This window comes from Manis javanica, chromosome 9 (assembly GCF_040802235.1).
Source record: "Manis javanica isolate MJ-LG chromosome 9, MJ_LKY, whole genome shotgun sequence".
Classification (NCBI taxonomy): Eukaryota; Metazoa; Chordata; class Mammalia; order Pholidota; family Manidae; genus Manis; species Manis javanica.
The window spans coordinates 58,074,644-58,097,336 of NC_133164.1; the positions used below are offsets into that span (position 1 = coordinate 58,074,644).

General features: G+C 38.6%; 1 long non-coding RNA gene across 4 annotated transcripts; it reads right to left on the reverse strand.

The window, feature by feature from the left end:
* Positions 1-10,365: 10,365 nt before the first annotated feature.
* On the reverse strand, positions 10,366-22,674 carry LOC108391473 (uncharacterized). 4 transcript variants are annotated; one of them, XR_012121083.1, is made up of 5 exons: positions 22,535-22,674; positions 21,570-21,699; positions 21,146-21,264; positions 19,970-20,023; positions 10,366-18,420 (listed from the first exon to the last, which is right to left on the reverse strand). It is a non-coding gene; the product is annotated as an uncharacterized lncRNA (long non-coding RNA). The 4 variants fall into 4 exon arrangements; XR_001851777.3 differs by lacking the exon at positions 19,970-20,023; XR_012121082.1 differs by having other exon boundaries at positions 10,366-20,023.
* Between the last annotated feature and the right edge of the window lie 19 nt (positions 22,675-22,693).

Consider the following 22,693-nt stretch of genomic DNA (forward strand, 5'->3'; position numbering starts at 1 on the left):
TGTTCCCTAGCCCTTTGACAACTACACTTCTATACTTACTGTTGCTATGAATTTGACTACTCTAGGTCCCAATATTCTCTGTATGCCATTCCTGGAGTAGAACATTCACCTGAAAGAGCAAGATCTAGCTAGAGAAAAGAAGCTTACTGCTTCTTGACTATATTCATGGAATTTAGCCTATGCAAATTGGAACTAGGGGGTGAGAAATGACAGAGACTTGCCTCTTCTGGAAAGATACTGTAGCCTTTGACTGAAAATCTGGGGGAATAGGAGCTCTATCTTCTTGACCACATCTGCTCAAAGTGGAGTTTTCTTTATGCTGAACTGGAGAGGGGAAGGAAGAAGTGGCTCAAGCACCATAGACTCTGGCTGTTCTTACTGAGATCTAGTGGATTTTCTTGCATAAACATTCCTTCATTTGCCGTATGTCCTTAGGACAATTTAAAGACTTTAAAAAATAATTTTCACCATTTGTGGTGCTCTTCACTGTATGCTGAGATCTGTACCTGCTCTTCACTCTGTAATCCAGAAGTCATCTCCTTATTTAAGTTTTGATTATAGAAAATTTCAAACACATATTAAAGAGAGGGAACAATGTAATAAGCCTTCATATGCTAAATATTCATCTTCAACAATTATGAACACACGGCCATCTCTTACCATCTACTCCTCCTCTATTTGGAAGCAAATCTTCAATATCATATAATTTCTTCTATAATCACTGTTTTCCAAAGTCAGTTAATCTGCATCTTCCTCTCTTTTTTACACTCTTACACACACAAACCCTCCTTCCCTCGTTGCTCTGCACTCTCACCTCTGCCATACATCAAGTATCCATACATGCTTGGGTCTGTTTCTGAGCTATTTTGTTTCATTAGTTTCTTTATTCCTAAACCAATACCTCACTGTTTTAATTATTTTAGCTTTGTAACCTTTAACTCTAGTAGGTTAACTCTTTCCAACTTTGCCTTCTACAAAAATGTCTGAACCAGTCTTGCCCCTTTTCATTTCCTTATAAATTCTACGAGCAGTTTGTAAAATCACACACACATACACACACAGAGTTAAGATTAACTGGGATTTTACTGAATCTGCAGATTTAGGGACAGTTAACATATTTGTGATATTAAGTATTCGAATCTATGAACATTGTATAATTTATCATTTATTTAGGCTGGCGAATCAGAATTGCCTGGAAGGCTTGTTGAAACACAGACTGCCCTCAGTTTCTGATTCAGTAGGTCTGAGGTGAGGCCTGAGAATTTGCATTTCTAACAATTCTCAGGTGATGCTGACTGCTGGCCCAGGTACTTTAAGAACCATCATCATACAGCTTTGAAGCTTCAGAAATATTTGGCTAATTTTTATCAATTTAAAAATTAGAGCATATTCTATTATTTCAATTATATTAAGATTTATTTTAAATAACATGTGTAATCTAAAAGTCAAACATAGAAATATAGGAGTGATAGGTGTTTCCTTCTGTAGTACATGTACTTATTTCTGTTATTTGTCAGACAATTATTGAAACCAGGGTGCATATAGCTGTGAATAAATTTATGGTCTTTGTGGAAGGGAAAGGCCATAAAGCCTCTGTCTCCCTCTAGCCTCTAATTATTAACTTTGCAGACTGAACATTAGCCAAAAAGGCAACTACATAGATTCTTAACATTAAGCATTGATTTACAGGGTTGAAAGCTAACTTAAGGGACACTTATGCAAATGTAAAAGCTGATTCAACAGCAGTCCATGCTAGGGATGCTAAAGAACCCTGAAGGAGCCCAGGGAAGGAGGTTGGAATGAAGGGTTCATTGTCTTGTCTATTCTATTCCCCCTTTTCAGTTTGAGATCTGATTGAACCCCTACTAACAAGGGAGGTGGGATCTCTTTCCTAGGTTTTGGGTTTTAACCAAATACCCACTAAATAGATGACCTTTGTTTTTCTAAATGCCTGGTGTTAAAGTGCTTCATTCAGTTAAACCTAGAGGGTGGGCTATGGAGAACTGGAATAGTTTTGTGTTAATTACTGACCTTTGCTCAGAGTGTTCTGTGGTAACTGTCTCTTCTGCTTCTTGGAAAACAGACTGAAATTGCCACTAGCATCTGTTCGTACCAAGCTGTGAGCCCCTGCTTCTTGTTAGGACTAATGCTATTTGCCAACTCCTAGGATTTTCCTGGATAAAACTGTGGAGAATCTAAACACATATCTAGCTGACCTGCATGCTATAAAAATTCCATGTTAGCACAAAGAAAAGACTTGTCCACAGGCTCCATAGTTTAAACACAAGGCTTCCTGACTGGTCTGCCAACAGCTAAACTGTATGTAAAGTCCTGAGCAGTTTGATATTCCCAGATTCCTTTATTTAGCTAACAAGGTGGCCCTGTGTCCTACAAATGTGGCCAAAGTCTACATACAATTGATTTGTTGGAGTGAGAGGAAGATTGTTGGCTTCCTATGAATATAACTAGAGCCCCTGATGGAGACCCCTACATAGGATTTTTTCAGTTTAGTCATTCACTAGAACTGGAAAATGGGCCATAGTTCCTTTCACCAGTGTTCTATGACTTTCAACTCTGGATCCACACAGAACTCAGCACAAACTTTACTATGTGACTAATTTCAGGAGTAATTACATAGATCTCATCCATAGTGGTGGCAGCAATCGCCCATTCCCCACCCCCCACTAACTTAACCAGTGAAAGTGTAATTATCAGTTCAAGTTTCCTTTATCCAGGGATCTCAAATACTCAAGACTGACATCCCTATGAATCTGTCTCCAAGGATTCTATCCCCAAAATGACATTTAGGAGTAAGTCAGTGCAGCTCAGGCCCAGCTCTGACTTCTGTCAAATGGTCTCAGCTCCACTGCAGGGGTCCCATTCCTCTTACTTCTAAACTGTGTTTCCTGCAACCGATATGCAGAACTCTCACATTCCACACAGTTCATCAGGTATTTGGGTGCATCAAAGACTTCATTATCCTGATGATGAGACAGTGAGCACAAGGACTGACCTGGTGACAGAAGGATCTTCACCTCCTCCCCATAAGGCCCATCCAGACCTTGGGTTTAGAGGCCCAGATACAAGAACATGAGGATGTTCTCATCAGCAATGGCTCCTAAACAGTCTCCTCATATCCATTCTTTTCCTTTTTTAAGTTCTCCACACAGTAGTCAGGAAATCTGACTGGGTCCTTTATTTAAAACCCTTTTCTGTCTCTCACACTGGCTGGCAAGGCCCTATATATATGCCCTTGCCCTTAGCTTCAGTCCCATCTCATGACACCTTCCTCCTGTGTTGTGCTCCAGTTTTTTTTAGCTCCTTCCTGCCTTGAGGCCTTCTCACATGCTGTTCTCTTTGACTCTTCAACTTACTAATTCCTACTCTTCTTTCAGAGCTCAGTTCAAATGTCACTTCCTCAGGGAAGCCATCCTTATGTCCCCAGAGGAGATGCATTTTCCTGCGGTTATCCTTTATAGCTCTACAACCCATCTCTTCCTAGTGTGTAATTAAGTATCAGAGCAATTTTTAATGTCTTCCTCCCAATTGGCATCTAAGCTTCAAGGCAGAATCTATGTCTATAAAGGTTTCCCCTGAACTTGAAGGGATCTTGAGACACTGTAGGGGCTTGATAAATATTTATTAGGTGGCTATACTAACAAAAACCAAATATGGAAAAGTTCCTATCATGGGCTTCACCAACTGGTGAGTACAGATGTAGTGCTGTATCTTCACGTACTTCCCAGTTATGCTATTTGCCATGAATTTTTTTCTTCTGTGTGATATGCAGGTATTAGACAGCTGCAGGAGTGAGTGGCAGGCTTCTCCTCCAGTTCCTTCTCCTCAGGCTCTTTTCTCCTCTGGCCTACACATAATATTCACCAAGGCATATGTCACACACACACACACACACACACACAGCTTTTTACACAGCATATAAACAGCAAAAGTATGTTTAGAACTCTGGCTTCTTGAATTCTACAAAAATGTTTTCTCCACCTTATTTCTTTATTTTGTATCATCTGTTAATTGGTATAATTCTGTTAAAAAGTAGTATTAGTCAGAAAATAACATAGCCCTTCTAACAGTCACAAATTTCTCAAAAGTCTAGTTTCCTAGAGATAATAATAAAAATTTCAGACCACTTGGGATAATTTTCTAACACATTTTCCACTCACATGCTTACCTTGCCATTAACTTTTCACTTATGTCAGATTTTGTTTTCTAAAAAGATCATAAGCTGTTTGAAAAGAGAGTTTATGGGTGTTCTGCTTGATATTCTTCCCATATCTGTGCCTAACAAAATTTTCCCAACTGTTTTCAGAAAGATTTCAGAAATTGAAGAGGAAAAGAAAATGAATTAACCCTTAGAAGTTATTACAAAGTTGCATGTTCTGTAATTATATTTCATGTCCTATGACAAAGGAAAGGCTGTAGACAAGAAAGTAAACCTGTACTGTGGCTAGTTGAAATAAAAGACATGGTAACTGAAAACAAAAGTTACCATTAATAATCAGAAATATGAATGATTCAGAAATTATCTTTTTAATGGAAAATTATTTTCACAAACTGCTCTGGATTAAAAAGTCCTTGTGGCTTAAAAATTCTATTATGGCCAACTAAAATTCATATATAATTAACACTTTTCTAATTACCTCATGGAATCTTCATAAACTCAGTGAGGAGGACTCAGAGCATAAGAAATCATGTGGAAGAATGTAATATGAATAAGAGAGAAGCTTCCTGACTTGGATCTAAAGATTCTTTGGGTTGAGAAGAAAAGTTAAGTCCAGATAGCAAATGGAATGAGGGGAGAACTGACCCTGGTGGGTCACTGAAGAGGAGACAGATCTTGCCCCATGGGAAAAGTGAAATGACAGAAACACAAGAAACACCAGGTAAGTTTCTGGGAACTGAGAGGAGAGGCAATGTAGATGTGTTCTTAGATAGAGGCCCAGGAGACCCAAGATCTCAGAGACTATAATGCTATGTAGCAGGTATAAGTATGGGACAGCCTACAAAGCCTCATGTGTCACAGTGTGGCCTGAGAATGCCTAGGAGTGATGGAGTCTTAGGTAGCACCCCACAGATCTTGTGACACACCCTGGCAGAACACATTTTGTGCACCCTAGGGTCTGTACAGACGTTGAAAGTATAGTAGTCAAACTTTAGGGGCTTTTTAATGAAATTATGAGGATGATGTAGCTGTCACCTGTATGTCCAGTGAACAAATAAGAAACAGGATGATGGATGGCTAAATGGAAGCCAAGGTGATGACAGTCAAGGGCCAGATGCCACATCTCTCAAAGCTCTGACACTCCACAAGCACCTCAGAAATTAGATCTATCCTTTGGGTATATTGACTAAATTAAAATTTTTACCATGTAGAGAGTAGGAGCTCTAAACAGAAAACAAGTTAAAGGAAAATAAAGTTACTCTTTCTTACACGGTTGTGCTTGTAAGCTGAAAGTGAGGCCATTACATAAACCTCTTTTGAAATGCTAATGTTCTTCATCCATATATTATGACACGAAAAACACATTTCTTTTATTAACAGCTTCCTCTAACCCATTTTGCTGTTGTGAAACAGGTCTGAGTGGGATGTGGACCATATTAAACTAGCAAAAGACAATAGGGTGTTTGGGGGAAGAAGAAAGGAGGTAGGAGGGTGGTTGTGAAAACACGCTTTTTCTAATGGAAAAAAAAATTAAGAAAAAAAGAAAGGGAAGAAAATAGACAAATAAATACCCAACATCTCTTTTATTTTCCTTATAATATCCATGCTGAATTCATGGAGTTTCCTGTTTTTCTTAGCACATTCAGGAAGGATACATTAATCTGAGGTGTGGAAAAAAAGAATGCTAGATTTAAAATCACAATCCTGGTTCAATTTCTGGCTTGACGATTTTAACAGATATTTGACCTTGCACAATACATTAACTGCTTTGAACTTCTTCAACTGTTAAAAAAGGGCTTAATAAAATACATCCCATTGAGTTATCAAGAGAACTGAGTCAATATACATGAAAGAACTTTGTAAATGGAAAAAAAACTGTACCATGTGAGGTATCACATGTAGGAAACAATGAGAAAAGAGATAATGCAGGTGTTGAAGAAGGGCGAGGGTGCCCTTCTGTTCTTTGAAGTTCAAGTTCAACATGAGCACATCAGGCATTTTGGAGAAAAGTGGGCCAGAAGAAGAGAAAAAAGAAGAAAGGGGTTATATGGACATCAGAGGCAAACCCAGATATGCTGATTTGAAGTCTAGCAATATAACATTAAACTCTATTTACTTATACTGAGCTGTAATTTATCTTGCTCATTTACCTTAGTGGTCTACTTACAATTAGTATAATGTACACTGCCCTGTACTTATAGTTCCAGAATAGGAAAATCACTTCTCATGCCTTCAATATTAGAAATTAACGGTAATTGGGGCTTTAGAAATGAACAGTCTTTCAACCAACAGACATCCTTTTTAGTTATAGTCCTTATTATTAAAGCCCCTGGCTGCTAATTCAACCAGTTTTTCTTCCTGTGTGACATCTCCAGAAGTTTATCACTTCTATGTGAAGATCTTTGTCAGTTCTCTTTGAAAACTGGAAATTAGGAAGTAAGCTTCAAATCTAGCATCAGACGACATGCAGTAAGGTTGGCAGCGGCCTTTCTAATTTAGTACAGTGTTGGAGTCCTCTAGTTGTTAAATGGGATGAAAATTCAATTCCCCAGAATTTTTTTGTTAAGTAGAGTTTGGTAGGAAGACTTCGTTGTGCTACCTGGGGTAGGCATGATATCTCAAAAACACATGCTTTGTTGCACATTATGGTCACCAGACTGTCTTTTCAGGAGGATAGGCCATATCAACTAGAGCCCTCTAGGTTTCATGGAAATTTTTCGTGAGTTTAGGATTGTGAATTTAGGGGTAGAAGCCAAAGTTGAGGCTTTGTATAAATAAAGAGGAGACATATTTGAAGTGAGAGAGATGTATAAATAAAGAGGAGACATATTTGAAGTGAGAGAGTGAAAAAAATCCTGTGAAAACTCCAGAGCAATCAAAGGTGTGGCAGTATTGATGAAAGAGTATTAAAGAGGGATCCCTTGTAGTGGAAAGCCAAGCACAGATTCTGAAGAACAGATCTATTAAGGGAGATCCCCATAAATAATTAATTTTGAAAGGTACCAAACCTTTAGAAAAGTTGCAACAATAGTACAATAAGCACTGGTATACCCCTTCCATATACATATGGGAGATATAGATCTTCCATAGATGGAGAGAGAGTATATTTTATGTGTTTATTCACATTTTGTACACAGATAGGTAGATAAAAAAGTAGATACTGGGAGAAATGTATAAATTTTTTCTGAGACATCTTAAAGTTATTTGTAGACATCATGAAACTTACCACTAAACACAACATGTCTTCTAAGAACAACGCCACTCTCCTATATGACCACAATACAACTGTATTATTCAGGAACTTAAATTTAATTCAATATCTAATATCCAGTACATATTCAAATTTCCCCCACTGTCCCAATAACAACCTTATAAATCTCCAATTTAAAGGTGATTTAAAAATTGCCATATTCAACATAAACACTTTTTCCACTTTCTCTATGAGTCATAAAAACCAACTACAAACCTCAATATTTTTATGCCAGTAATTGCTTTCTGCATGTCCCATCCCCAGATTAGCAGGGAGTGAAAACAGAAACAATAGCTGCTGCCAGAAGAGAGGCTGGTTGACAATGATTACATTTGAAAGCATCTATTTGGAGGAAAGGAGCATCAGAGAGACAGTAACAGAGACAGATTTAAAAACCACCTACTCTGCTCCTGGAATGCTACCCTTTTTCTTCTGATGCCATGTTTTAAACCTATCCTTTCGTATGTGGCAAGTGCCTTACATGGCTTGTTTTCCAGATCCTGCCATGATACAAACAGCTTGCTCTCACAGGTCTTTTTTTAAAAAAAGAATTCGCTTTTAAAGCATTTTCAAAAAAAAACTGAACCAACATTCACAAATTCTGAATAAAGCCCATATGTCATTCATATTTCCTTTGCTTTTTACTTTATTTTATTTTGGTATCATTAATGTACAATTACATAAGCAACATTATGGTTACTAGACTCCCACCATTATCAAGTCCCCAACACATACCACATTACAGTCACTGCCCATCAGCATAGTAAGATGCTATAGAATCACTACTTGTCTTCTCGACTGTGTTGTACTGCCTTCCACCGTGCACTCCCCTGCATTATGTGTGCTAATCGTAATGCCCATTTTCCCCCCTTATCCCTCCTTTACCACCTATCCTCCCTAGTCCCTTTACCTTTGGTAACTGTTAGTCCATTCTTGGGTTCTGTGAGTCTGCTGCTGTTTTGTTCCTTTAGTCTTTTCTTTGTTCTTATACTCCACAAATGAGGGAAATCATTTGATACTTGTCTTTTTCCACTTGGCTTATTTCACTGAGCATAATACCCTCTAGATCCATCTATGTTGCTGCAAATGGTAGGACTTGTTTTCTTCTTATGGCTGAATAATATTCCATTCTGTATATGTACCACCTCTTCTTTGTCCATTCATCTACTGATGGAGACTTAGGTTGCTTCCATTTCTTGGCTATTATAAATAGTGCTGCAAAAAACATAGGAGTGCATATGTCTTTTTCAAAATGGGCTGCTGTATTCTTAGGGTAAATTCCTAGGAGTGGAATTCCTGGGTCAAAAGGTATTTCTGTTTTGAGATTTTTGAGGAACCTCCATACTGCTTTCCACAATGGTTGAACTAATTTACATTCCTACAAGTAGTGTAAGAGGATTCCCCTTTCTCCACAACCTCACCAACATTTGTTGTTGTCTGTCTTTTGGATGGTGGCCATCTTAACTGGTATGAGGTGATATCTCATTGTGGTTTTAATTTGCATTTCTCTGATGATTAGCAATGTGGAGCATCTTTTCATGTGCCTGTTGGCCATATGAATTTCTGCTTTGGAGAAGTGTCTGCTCAGATCCTCTGCCCATTTTTTAATTGGATTATTTGCTTTTTGTTTGTTGAGGTGTGTGAGCTTTTATATATTTTGAATGTCAACCCCTTATCAGATATGTCATTTATGAATATATCCTCCCATACTGTAGGACACCTTTTTGTTCTACTGATGGTGTCCTTTGCTGTAAAGAAGCTTTTTAGTTTGATATAGTCCCACTTGTTCATTTATGCTTTTGTTTCCCTTGCCTGGGGAGATACATTCATGAAGAAGTTGCTCATGTGTATGTCCAACAGATTTTTGCCTATGTTTTTTCCTAAGAGTTTTATGGTTTCATGCCTTATATTCAGGTCTTTGATCCATTTTGAATTTGCTTTTGTGTATGGGGTTGGACAATAATCCAGTTTCATTCTCTTACATGTAGCTGTCCAGTTTTTCCAGCACCAGCTGTTGAAGAGGCTGTCATTTCCCCATTGTATATCCATGGCTCCTTTATTGTACATTAATTGAGCATATATGCTTGGGTTAATATCTGGACTCTCTATTCTGTTCCACTGGTCTACAGGTCTGTTCTTGTGCCAGTACCAAATTATCTTGATTACTGTGGCTTTGCAGTAGAGCTTGAAGTTGGGAGGTGAGATCCTTCTCACTTTGTTCTTCCTTCTCAGGATTGCTTTGGCTATTCGGGGTCTTTTGTGTTTCCATAAGAATTTTAGAACTATTGGTTCTAGTTCATTGAAGAATGCTGTTGGTATTTTGATAGGGATTGCACTGAATCTGTATATTGCTTTAGGAATTAACAATATTAATTCTTCCTACCCAAGAGCATGGGATGAATTTCCATTTATTAGAGTCGTCTTTAATTTCTATTAAGAGAGCCTTGTAGTTTCCAGGGTATATGTCTTTCACTTCTTGGTTAGATTTTTTCCTAGGTATTTTACTCTTTGTGTTGCAATTGTGAATGGAATTGTTTTCCTGATTTCTCTTTCTTCTAGTTCATTGTTACTGTATAGGAATGCAACAGATTTCTGTGTATTAATTTTGTATTTTGCAACTTTGCTGAATTCAGATATTATTTCTAGTAGTTTTGGAGTGGATTTTTTAGGGTTTGTTATGTACAATATCACATCATTTGCAAACAGTGACAGTTTGACTTGTTACCAATCTGGATGCCTTTTATTTCTTTGTTTTGTCTGATTGCTGTGGCTAGGACCTCCAGTTCTACGTTGAATAAAAGTGGGGAGAGTGGGCATCCTTGTCTTGTTCCTGGTATTAGGAGAAAAGCTTTCAGCTTCTCGCTGTTAAGTATAATGTTGGCTGTGGGTCTGTCATATATGGCCTTTATTATGTTGTGGTACTTGCCCTCTATACCCATTTTGTTGAGAGTTTTTATCATGAATGGACGTTAAATTTTGTTGAATGCTTTTTCAACATCTATGGAGATGATCATGTGGTTTTTGTCTTTCTTTTTGTTGACATGGTGAGTGATGTTGATGGATTTTCAAATGTTGTAACATCCTTGCATTCCTGAAATGAATCTCACTTGATTATGGTGTATGATCCTCTTGATATATTTTTGAATTTGGTTTGCTAATATTTTGTTGAGTATTTCTGCATCTATGTTCATCAGGGATATTGGTCTGTAGTTTTCTTTTTTTTGTGGTGTCTTTGCCTGGTTTTGGTAATACTGGCTTCATAGAATGAGTTTGGGAGTATTCCCTCCTCTTTTATTTTTTGGAAAACTTTAAGGAGAATGGGTATTATGTCCTCTCTAAATGTCTGATACAATTCAGTGGTTAATCCATCTGGTCCGGGGATTTTGTTCTTGGGTAGCTTTCTGATTACCAATTCAATTTCATTGCTTGTAATTGGTCTGTTTAGATTTTGTTTCTTCCTTGGTTGGTCTTGGAAGGTTGTATTTTTCTAGAATGTTGTCCATTTCTTCCAGGTTATATGGTTTGTTAGCATATAGATTTTCTTAGTGTTCTCCTATAATTCTGTGTATTTCCGTGGTGTCCATAATGATTTTTCCTTTCTCATTTCTGATTCTGTTTGTGTGTGTAGATTTTCTTTTTCTCTTAATAAGTCTGGCTAGGGGTTTATCTATTTTGTTTATTTTCTCAAAGAACCAGCTCTTGATTTTATTAATTTTTTTCTATTGTTTTATTCAACTCAATTTTATTTATTTCTCCTCTGATCTTTATTATATCCCTCTTTCTGCTGACTTTGGGCCTCATCTGCTCTTCTTTTTCCAGGTTCAATAACTGTGAATTTGGACTATTCATATGAGACTTTTCTTCCTTCTTTAAAGAAAGCCTGGATTGCTATATACTACTTAGATTTGCCTTTGCTGCATCTCACAGAAGTTTGGGCATTGTGCTGTTGTTTTCATTTGTCTCTATATATTGCTTGGTCTCTGTTTTAAATTGGTCATTGATCCATTGATTGTTTAGGAGCATGTTGTTAAGCCTCCATGTGTTTGTAACCTTTTTGTTTTCTTTGTACAATTTATTTCTAGTTTTATACCTTTGTGATCTGAGAATTTGGTTGGTAGAATTTCCATCTTTTTGAACTTACTGAGGCTCTTTTTGTGGCCTAGTATATATTCTATTCTGGAAAATGTTCAATGTACATTTCAGATACTGCTGCTTTTGGGTGTAGAGTTCTGTAGATGTCTGTTAGGTCTCCATCCATTCTAGTGTGTTGTTCAGTGCCTCTGTGTCCTTACTTATTTTCTGTCTGGTGGATCTGTCCTTTGGAGTGAGTGGCGTGTTGAAGTCTCCTAAAATGAATGCATTGCATTCCATTTCCTCCTTTAATTCTGTTAGTGTTTGTTTCACATATATTGGTGCTCCTGTGTTGGGTGTATAGATATTTATAATGGGTATGTCCTCTTGTTGAACTGACCCCTTTATCATTAATGTAATGTCTTTCTTTGTCTCTTGTTACTTTCTTTGTTTGAAGTCTATTTTGTCTGATACAAGTACTGCAACACCTGCTTTTTTCTCCCTATCATTTGCATGAAATATCTTTTTCTATCCCTTCACTTTTAGTCTGTGTATGTCTTTTGGTTTGAGGTGAGTCTCTTGTAAGCAGCATATAGATGGGTCTTGTTTTTTCATCCATTTTATTATTCTGTGTCTTTGGTGCATTGAGTCCATTTACATTTAGGGTTATTATCAATAGATATGTACTTATTGCCACTGCAGGCTTTGTATTCATGGTTACCACAGGTTCAAAGGTAGCTTCTTTACTATCTAACCATCTAACTTAACTCACTTATTAAACTATTATAAACACAGTCTGATGATTCTTTATTTCTGTCCCTTCTTTTTCTTCCTCCTCCACTCTTTATATGTTAGGTGTTTTATTCTGTACTCTTTTGTATTTCCCTTGACTGATTTTGTGGCTAGTTCATTTTATTTTTCATTTAGTTAGTATGTCATTGGTCTACTTTCCTGTGGTTTTATTTCCTTTGGTGACATCTATTTAGCCTTAGGAGCACTTCCTTCTAGAGCAATCCCTTTAAAATACACTGTAGAGATGGTTTGTCAGAGGTAAATTCCCTCAACCTTTGCTTATCTGGAAATTGTTTAATCCCTCCTTCAAATTTAAATGATAATCTTGCTGGATACAGTATTGTTGCTTCAAGGCCCTTCTGTTTCATTGCATTGAATATATAATGCCATTCTCTTCTGGCCTGTGAGGTTTCTGCTGAGAAGTCTTATAATACCACTATGGGTTTTCCATTGTAGGTGATCTTTTTCTCTCTCTGGCTGCTTTTAATACTCTGTCCTTGTCTTTGATCTTTGCCATTTTATTATATGTCTTGGTGTTGTCCTCCTTGGGTCCCTTTTGTTGGGAGATCTGTGGACTTCTGTGGCCAGAGATTATTTCCTTCCCCAGCTTGGGGAAGTTTTCAGCAATTATTTCTTCAAAGACACTTACTATCCCTTTTTCTCTCTCTTCTTCTCCTGGTACCCCTATAATGCAAATATTGTTCCATTTGGATTGGTCACACAGTTCTCTTAATATTCTTTTATTCCTAGAGATCCTTTTATCTCTCTGTTTTAGCTTCTCTGTATTCCTGTTCTCTGATTTCTACTCCATTAACAGTCTCTTGCACCTCATCCAGTCTGCTCTTAAGTCCTTCCATTGTTTGTTTCTTTTCTGTTATCTCCCTCCAGAATTCATCCCTTAGCTCTTGCATGTTTCTCTGTAGCTCCATCAGCATGGTTATGACTTTTATTTGAATTCTTTTTCAGGAATATTGGTGAGTTCAGTCTCACCAGGCCCTCTCTCTGGTGTTTGAGGGATTTTGGACTGCACAAGGTTCTTCTGCCTTTTCATGGTGATGGAAGTGATCACCAGAAGTGGCGCATGCTTCAGCTGGGAGAACAAAGACCCTTCCTGCTGGCTGGTTGCCTTGCCCGTGTCTGCTGCCTGTGCCAGTCAACCACACACAGGGAGCAGCCTCTGGGTTGATCCCCTGAGCTGCTGTGGGTGGGGTGGCCCTCCGGATGGCCTAGGGTACTGGTGGTGGTTGCAGGAGAGCAGCGCATTTGCTGCGAGAACAACCCAAACGTGCTTCCTGGACTCCATGCCAGCTTCCTCTGCCTGTGCTGGTCAGCTGTGCACAGGTGCCAGCCTCTGGGTTAATCCCAAGCTGCCATGGATGGTGCAACCCTTGGGATGGCCTAGGGCACTGGTAGTGGTTGCAGATGATCAGCGCATGTTTGCCACAAGAACAGAGCCCCTACGTGCTTTCAGGACTCCATGCTGGCTTCCTCTGCCTGTGCTGGTTGGCCATGCACAGGGGGAAGCCTTTGGGTCTGGCCTGGTTAGCTGTGTGCTGGGAGAACAGTCTGTGTGGTTGCTGTGCATGGGGCTGCTCCCTGGTTGCTCCACAGGAGTGGTGGGTAAGCCAGTTCACTAGCAGTGCCAGTGGGAGGGAAATGAACGGAAGGCTGCTTATGACCATGAGGTGTCTCAGAGCTGCGTTGCCACCCAGGGGGTTAGAGTGCCTGAAGTTCCTTAAAGTTCTCAGCCTGCTGGGCTGAGTGTGCCAGGACAATTTGTCCACCTGTTAAGCCCTTGTCCCTTGAAGATCTTTAAAGCACCCGCTTTTCTTTTGTCCCAGGGCAGCAGGCTTGGGAACCTGTTCGCAGTCTTAGTCTCAGATTTTGCTTTTCTGTTCCTCTAATATCCAGCACACCATGCAATGCGTGTCTGTGCTCCCAGTGCAGATTACTAGGGCTGATTATTTAGTAGTCCTGTGCTTCCACTGGGTCATGGCTTTTCATGAGATGTTGAATTCTCACACATGTAGATGTAGCCTAGCTGGTGTACTGTATCTTCTGGTCACTTTTAGGAATAGTTGTATTTGCTGTATTTTTAAAATATATATGGTTTTGGGAGATTTACATCACCCTACTCATGCCGCCATCTTGAGAATCTCATTTCCTTAGCTTTTAACCTAATGACCTTTTCCTGTTCCAGCTTCCATCCAAGAGATGGAATTGCCTTTAGTTATTATTTCTCCTTAGGCTCCTTAGACTGTGATAGTTTCTCGGCCTTTTCTTGTTTCTGATGTGCTTGATGTTTTTGAGCACACAAATCTTTTGAAAATTTAATCTCTTACATTGCTCTTGTATAGAACACCACTACAAATATTATTTTGAATTAAGTATTACCTCTGACTTGGTGAAAATCAAATCCTGTTTGAAGTAACTATGTAATAAGGATGTAATTTTAACAGCCTTGTATGTACATAGGTCATATTATTTTTTATTGAGTAAATATGAGATTTAAAGTTCATAGCATTCATTGGGTGGGATATCTTCTTTGGATCGATGAAGTCAATGGAGCTCTAGGCTAAAAAGATCAACTGAGAAGAACAAATCAGAAGGTACTATTTTCTCCACAGCCTTGGGTAGACTGTACATGGCATATGTTATATGGTTTTCTCTTTATCTTTGTAAGCATCTTGGGAGTAATTTGGCTTGAGATATATCCTCTACCAAGTATTTCGCTTGTCCTTTTTTATTTTTTAAGGTATAATTTACATATAGTGATAGGTACAGATCTTATGTGAATAGTTCAAAATCCACACTTTATCAAGATAGAGAACATGTCCGTCACTACAGAGTTATCTCATGCCCTTTCCAAGTCAATGTCTTCCCTCAATCCTGAGAGGCAACCATTGGTTCCATTTCTTTCACCATAGATTAAGCTTGCCTATTCTAGGACTTCAAGTAAATGGAATCATACCATTTATACTCTTTGTGTCTGGCTTCTTTAGCTTAGCATGTTTTTTACATTCACTGACATTTTGTGTCTATCAAAAGTTTATTCCATTTTATTTCCAAGTAGTATGCATTGTATTTTATCAATATACAATTTCTTTACCTACTCATACATTGATGGAAATTTTTTTTTCTGATTTTGGCTATTACGAAGTTGTTATGATTATTCTTAAGTTTTTTGGGGGAGTTATGCTTCTTGAGTGTGGAATTTCTGGGTCATATGACTGGTACATTTTAAAGTTCTAAGAAAATATTTTCCAAAAATTCTACAATTTTCCAAAGTGGTATACCACTTTACAGTCTGTGTTAGTTATCTATTGATGTGTAATAATATTAGCACAAACTTAACAGCTTACAGCAATACACACATTTATTACCTCCCAGTTTCTATGGGTCAGGAGTCTGGGCACAGCTTAGCTGATCCTTTGTAAGGCTGCAATCAAGGTATTGATCACATGGTGTTCTCACATGGAGGCTCAACTGGTGAAGGTTCCACTTCCAGATTCACATATTGTTGGTAGGATTCATGTCCTGTGGTTGTATGACCAAGGGCTTCAATTTCTTGCTGGCTGTCAACTGGAGGTTGCCCTCGCTTCTAGAAGCTGTTAGTAGTTCCTTACCATGTAGGGTTCCTTAATGTGGCCATCACGTTATCAAAGCCAGCAAAGGAGCAAGAGACTCCAGTAATATGAGTACTACAATCTTACAAAATACAATCACATAATAAAATACATTTAATCATGTACATTCCATCACTTTTGCTACATTCTATTTCCATATTCTATCACAAACCCCACTCACACTCAAAGGGAGAGGATTACAAAGGGTGTGGATACTAGGTAGGGAACAAAGAGGGTATTAAAATATGTACCACATATTCCCACATAAATGAATAAGTGTTTTGGTTGCCTCAAATATCTGCTAACATTTGATGTTGCTGTCTTTTTAATTTGAGATATTCTAGTTGTTGAAGCATGCATTATGGTTTTAATTTGTATCTCCCTAATGTCTAATGATAATAAACATTTCTCCATGTGCTATTGTCCACTCATTTATCTTCCTTTGGGAAATGTCTTTTCATGCATTTTGCCCACTTAAGAAATTTACTTGTCTTGTTATTATTGAGTTGGAGAAGTGCTTTATATATTCTGGATAGAGCTCCTCTGATAGATTAAGTATTACAAATATTTTCTCAGTCTAGATTTTGCCTAGGTTTTATCTTAGCAGTGTCCATTCATGAGCAGGTATTTTTAACTTTGATGAAATCTAATTCACCAATTTACCTCTGATGTTTAGTGCTGTCCTAGAAAGAACACTCTTCTCTTAGTAATTAATAGAACAATCAAATAGTGCATTTCTAAATAATTCATGATACAAAGAAATCACAAAGGAAATACAATATTTTGAGCTGAATGTTAATAATATGGTTCCCACTCTAACTGGAGAATTATGATGGATCAATGTCAGCTCAGACCCTGTATCTAACAGTTCCTAGGGACTAGGCATTTCCCTTTTCCAATACACTGTTACCCTGGCAAGTGGCCCCAAGTCCTTATGGAGAGCCACTTGCTTCAGGAGTCATTGCGAGATTTACAGATGAGACTATTCTCCTCTGGCAAGTTGGAGGTGCTGCTTCTGCCAGATGGGAGATCCTGCTATAATTGGTGGGCTAGAGCTGGCTCATATCAGCTTGCAGGAGCCAGCTATATGCATCTTCTCAATGCTGGATTTAGTGATATTATGTTGGTAGCTTGAAATTGATTAAATTGGGAGTGTTTATTGAACAGAAATTGGCAAATACTACAAATAATGGTCCTTCCCTGACTTCCCTTCCCTGAGAGCTAGCTGCTAAACTTTTTCCAGTGTACCACAGATTCAGGGGAGAATTGGGTCCAATATTCTCAGGCTCATCTACTCAAATGTCCCATCCCAAGGCTTAGGTCTCTTTTCCTTTTCAGGGACCAGAGGTGGAAAAAGAAGACCCTGCAAATCTATGCATTTAGATGCTTTTTCAGCTGTACTGCCCTTACAATCAGATCCTGAGCCTGATTTTTAGTATAGTTTGTTTTAGGCTACAGAAAATCAGTCTTTTAAAAAAAGTGCCAAGAAAGGCCCTCTGCCTTTCTCAGTATGTCTGATAGCTGACTGCCCTGAGGTATCATTTTTTTTGGAAGGTATACAATTCCATCAACAGACTCCATGCCATCCACAATTACTGTCCCCATTCTGTTCAAGCACCACAGCCACCACAATTCCAATTTTCCACCTTCTACCTGCAGTGTATCCCAACTAACCTTAGGCTGGAAGCCTCAGTAATTACAGTATCACTGTGTGGTCCCCTTACCACCCACATATCATGCCGTGGGTCTTTTATTGCCATTAAGATAATTAAGTAACCCAACTCTAATATCCCATCCTGAATGCCTGCAGGACTCTCTGGTGGCAAGTCTTTTAGTTTGGGTTCTCTAGAAGAATAGAGCCTGAATGCAATTTGTGAGAAATATGAGTGAAGACAAAGGGTAGTGGGCAGGGAAGGACGTATTATTTATTAGTGTGTATGTGTGCACACACACATAAAATGGTATAGTACCAAACAACCTACGTCTTGCTTTCAAGCCCAACTGATTGCTCAGTGTCATGGGCACATACTAGACAAGGAGATACCTTGGTTAGCAAAACAAATATAGGTCTACCCTCACGGACAGGGTTGGCTTTATGGGTGTGTAGCCATGCAGTTCTGTAACACCCATGTCAGAAGGTCCTCATGCTTGGTTTAATGTTCTGCTATTGCCATCTTGAACATCTCCATAACTTTTGAACAAGGGGCTCTGCATTTTCAATTGTCCTGCAAATTATGTTAACTGGTTCTGCTAATATAAATTACAGTTTAGTAGGGAAATTAATCATATTATCTCTCCTGAAGAGTGTGAATTGGTGAGTCAGAGTGTTTCATTGGTAGCAGAAGAACAGTACAAAGAGATGAAGACTAACAGCATTCACAGTGGCAAGGAGGGGAGCCTGCTGTCGGATGGGTGACAAGACACATGAATGTAGAAGAAGGGACTCTTTTCTAGCCTTTTTCACTTTTTTCCCGTAAACTGAGTGGGTCCCTGTTTCTTGAAACCTGAAAAAAACCAAGAGTACACATGTATGGAAGGTGATGTAAATCATGGTAATGGAATAGAGCAAGAGGAGGGCTGAAGATGTTTTAGACCAGTGCTGCTTCACACTGTGAAGGAACTTTAATTTCTACTTTTCATGAATTGATACTTTCAGAAAATACAAATTTTTAAAGTACTAGAAAAATTAAATGAAAACAAAAGAGGCACACCAAATACAAACTCACTTTTTAGTATTTCAAACAGACATATATTACATTTCAAAAAATATAATTAGAACAAAAAATAACATAGGATAAAAGAAAGAAAAACTACCTTGTTCACTGAAAGTATATATGTAGGTGATTAATGTAAGGAATTGCTAATACACCCTTAATTTTTTATCATTCCACAGTTGTAACAAGTAAACAAAAATTTGGTAATGAAGTAACAATTTCCCATATTAAATAATATAACAATATTTGCTATTAAATTTGTCAATATTTAAAGTTTTTAACATGACAAATGAACATGTTCTTGCTTGTTAAATGGTCTAATAATCTAGGTTGGATTGGTGATAATGTGACTAGCAGCAGATAATGTGTATCTAAACTCTTCCTATGTTTTATTTAATAACATTTATAGTAGGGAAATCAGTCTCTCAAAAGTATGTCTAAGGTAATGGAAGAAGAGATTTTAAAGCAATTTCAGCAAGCTCAGTATATTCATTCTTAATTTTTATCCAAAATGAATCAAATGATGCTTTACTTTTAAAATTCATCATCATCAGAAAAACTTGTCCTGTTATAGTTACATTGAGATTATCTTTAAATGAAAGAAATGGGTTCAGTATCCACAAATTCCCTATGTGTAGAGTTTACTTTCATGGAAAATAAAAATTCAAAATATTTTATCAAATTTATCTTTAGTTTGTTTGTATTTTATATGTAAATGCCATCGAGGTTTGATGGTTATATTGCTTCATTAGTCAGTTCCTGGTTTTAGCACTTTACTATGAATTATGGCTATGAACACAATAGATGCAAGGGTATACTTCTGAGTAAAATTACTACAAACACTTAGATCTTTAATTCTCTGGAATCACTTCTCTAGGCATTATTTGGTTTACTGCTGTTATTACTAACACACTACTGTTGTGTATTTTTTCTTGACAAAACAGCACAGGGAAGCCTATTTCGCCATCTATAATTTAGGGTTAAAAAACAAATGACACAAATTTTCCATCCCTAATTTAGCTACAAATTTCAAAAGACAGGCTTGGTTAAAAATTAAAATGACTGTAAAAATAAGAAGTTATAAAAGTAAATAAATATTTATTTTCACAGATTTTTATTCACTTTTGGGTTAAAATTTTACTCCTCATAATGCAGTCCTATTGCACGTGACAAGGACACAGCCAGGCCACCTGCAACTCACCATGTAAGTTGGAGAACATTCAACTGTTCTATATATTCAGTTTAATGAGACATGTCCAATGATCATGTGCTTGGATATTGCTGAAATATTAAATTGCTATAAAGCTGCTATGCATTTACTCTTAATTTCTGTACTTACCTCCTTGTGGACTACCAAGGACCACATTTTTGAGGTAGTGCTGCTCTAGGCAACCTGCAGTGAAGAGACTGAAGATGAACTAGCCAAGGACTTTATGAAGTTCATGAACTTTATGAAAGAAGGAGAAGAACAAGGAGACCATGGATTTATGGAAGACCAGGAAAGTTTTAAGAGGAAGTGGTGAACTGTGTTAGTTTCAAAAAAAGTCAATTAGGCTGAGGATAAAAATAAAACCACTGAATTGACAATTAGGATATTGGTGACCTTTGAAAGAGTGATTTAGTGGAGTGCTGGTGTTGGTAATAGAAGAGAGTGAGGACTAGTAGGTTAAGAATTGCAAAAGCAGGGAGAACAAATGGGACTAAGAAGCTAGATAGTTAAGAAATGGAAACAGTGAGATAATTTAAGAGTGAAAAAAAGCTGAAGGAAAACTTGTTAGACTCAGGAGACTCAAAAAAATATTCTGATGTCACTAAAGGCCTCAAGCTGGAGAAGGGTCTATCTCCACATAAAAAGTCTAAGAAGTTTTTTGGACTTTTTTTTGTTTCTTGGTCTTCTGGCAAGTTAAAACTACTATGGAGGTGGAGGAAGATCAAGGCAAATGCCTTTTAAGGATCTGCAGAATTTCTGATACTTCTCTGGCAGTGCAATAGAAAGCTGTGTGGGGATTTTGATTGATTCAGTTGCTCTGGGTTGTGTGCAAGGATTTTAAATACAGTTAAATTAGTTAAATTAATCCATGGTAAAGATATTTTTGGTAAACTGAGAGATCTCTCTTTGATTCATCATAACTGTGGTAAATCCAGATGTTGATAAACTGTGTATAAATAAAGCAAGTCCTATTTACATATGAAGAGTTTACTTTAGTTTCCAGAACTATCCTGTTTTCCTGGGCCCTCCACTTTTAGCAAACAAGCATTTATTGTATGCCCAACACTGTGCTGCATACCAAGGCTACAACAATGTCTACGGTTTGGTCTCTCCCGGAAGGGGCTCACAGAAGAAATATTATCAGTCATGATGCTTTCTAGTATCAATAAATGAAAACCCATCTCAGCTAAGGTCAGCTCCAGGGTTGGGCAAATCAGACACTCAGTTGTCACCAAGGACCCATATTTTTTGATATTTCTACTATACCTTCCTCAACATGTCTGCTTTATTCTCAGGTCAGCTTACCTTAGGTCTCAATGGTTGCATGAATTTTAAGTACCACATTCTCATGATAATAAAGGGTAGAAGGACTGTGTCATCTCTGTATCTCATTTTTTCAGGCTCCCAGGAGATAACCTTTGATTCTGCAAAGACCAAAACTGCATCTTTAGCTCCTGCCTGGGCAAGGTGAATGGGATTACCATGTTGACTATTCTAGTATACTAGTATTCACTCTGCAGGTAGGGCTGGGTGTGGGCCCTGCCTCCTGACAAACTTGCAGCCCCCAAGAAAGGGTGGGTGGACTGAATTTAGGTGGGACTGGCTGTACATAGACCAATGATTGTATAACTCTTTTTACATCATGGTATATGTCATGGTATACACAGAAATGATAATCCATTGTACAACTCACTAGGATAAATCCAAGTGGCTTGCGGCCATGACTTGCCTGAAAGCTCCTGCTGCCTCGGCCCTGCTCAAGCTGTTCCAAGGAAGAGGGGATTCACATCATCTGAGCACAACTGTATTTTACTCACATTCCCTCAGTTGGGAAGTTCTTGTAAGGCAATCCATAGCCTCTGCCAAGAGTGAAAAACATACACTCAAAAGAGAATACTATTATAAGTAAATATCAAGAGACAGAAGAATCAAAGCTTCTAAGCCAATAGTGGTAATTCCAGCAAGCATTTCTCTGATGTTGCTGTACCTTTGCACATGCTGCTTCCTCTCTCCCTGGTGTTTTCTTTATCAACACAATGTAATGGACAACTAGAGTTTAATACACCAGGGTTGAAATGCTCCGCAACCAACCCACCAACTCTGTAATGGGCAAATTAATTAACACCTCTGAGACTGTTTCCCAATCTGGAAAGTGGAATACTGCTACTTCTACTAATTTCAAAGCGTTGTTTCTGAGTTCTAGGCAGAATAAGTAGTACAATGGTCAGCACAATCCCTGCGACATAAAAAGCCCTCCTTAAATGTTAGGTCTGTCTGGCCGACTTCTATTCAACTGCCATTGCTCCTCTGAAAATGTCCCTTAGACACTTCAATGATACCTCCTGTTTCTACACCACTATTAAAACACAACATTATAATCTGCTTTTTACCCACAGCCCCGCCTCCGCTCCCTAACCAGTGATCCTGAAAGGCCAGTAATTGTCCTACACTCTATACTTCCTGGCTACTGGCAAAGTTCGGCTGCTCTGGGCGTCCCATCGGTGTTTATTTTTGTCTTGGCGGACTTAGCCTAACGGGCTGCGAGGGTGGAGCGTCACAAAGGGCGGGAGCCGCCCGGGAGCCGCCCCCGGGCGAGAGGGGAGTGCCGGGCGAGCGTGCCGTCTCCTGATAGTCCCGCCGGGCCGAGCGGCGGCCCCCAATCGACCCACACAGAGCGATGGGGCCCAATCTCACCCGCCAGACTGTGCAGCGCTCCGTCACCGGCTCCCAGGCCTGGAAGGCAGTTTCGGGTAGAGAGGTTAGGGCAGCAGCAGCTGTCTCAAGGGAGGCGCCGGCGCCCAGACCCGGGTTGCCGCCCAGCGCGCCCGATCTCGCGCCCCCACCCCTCGCCCC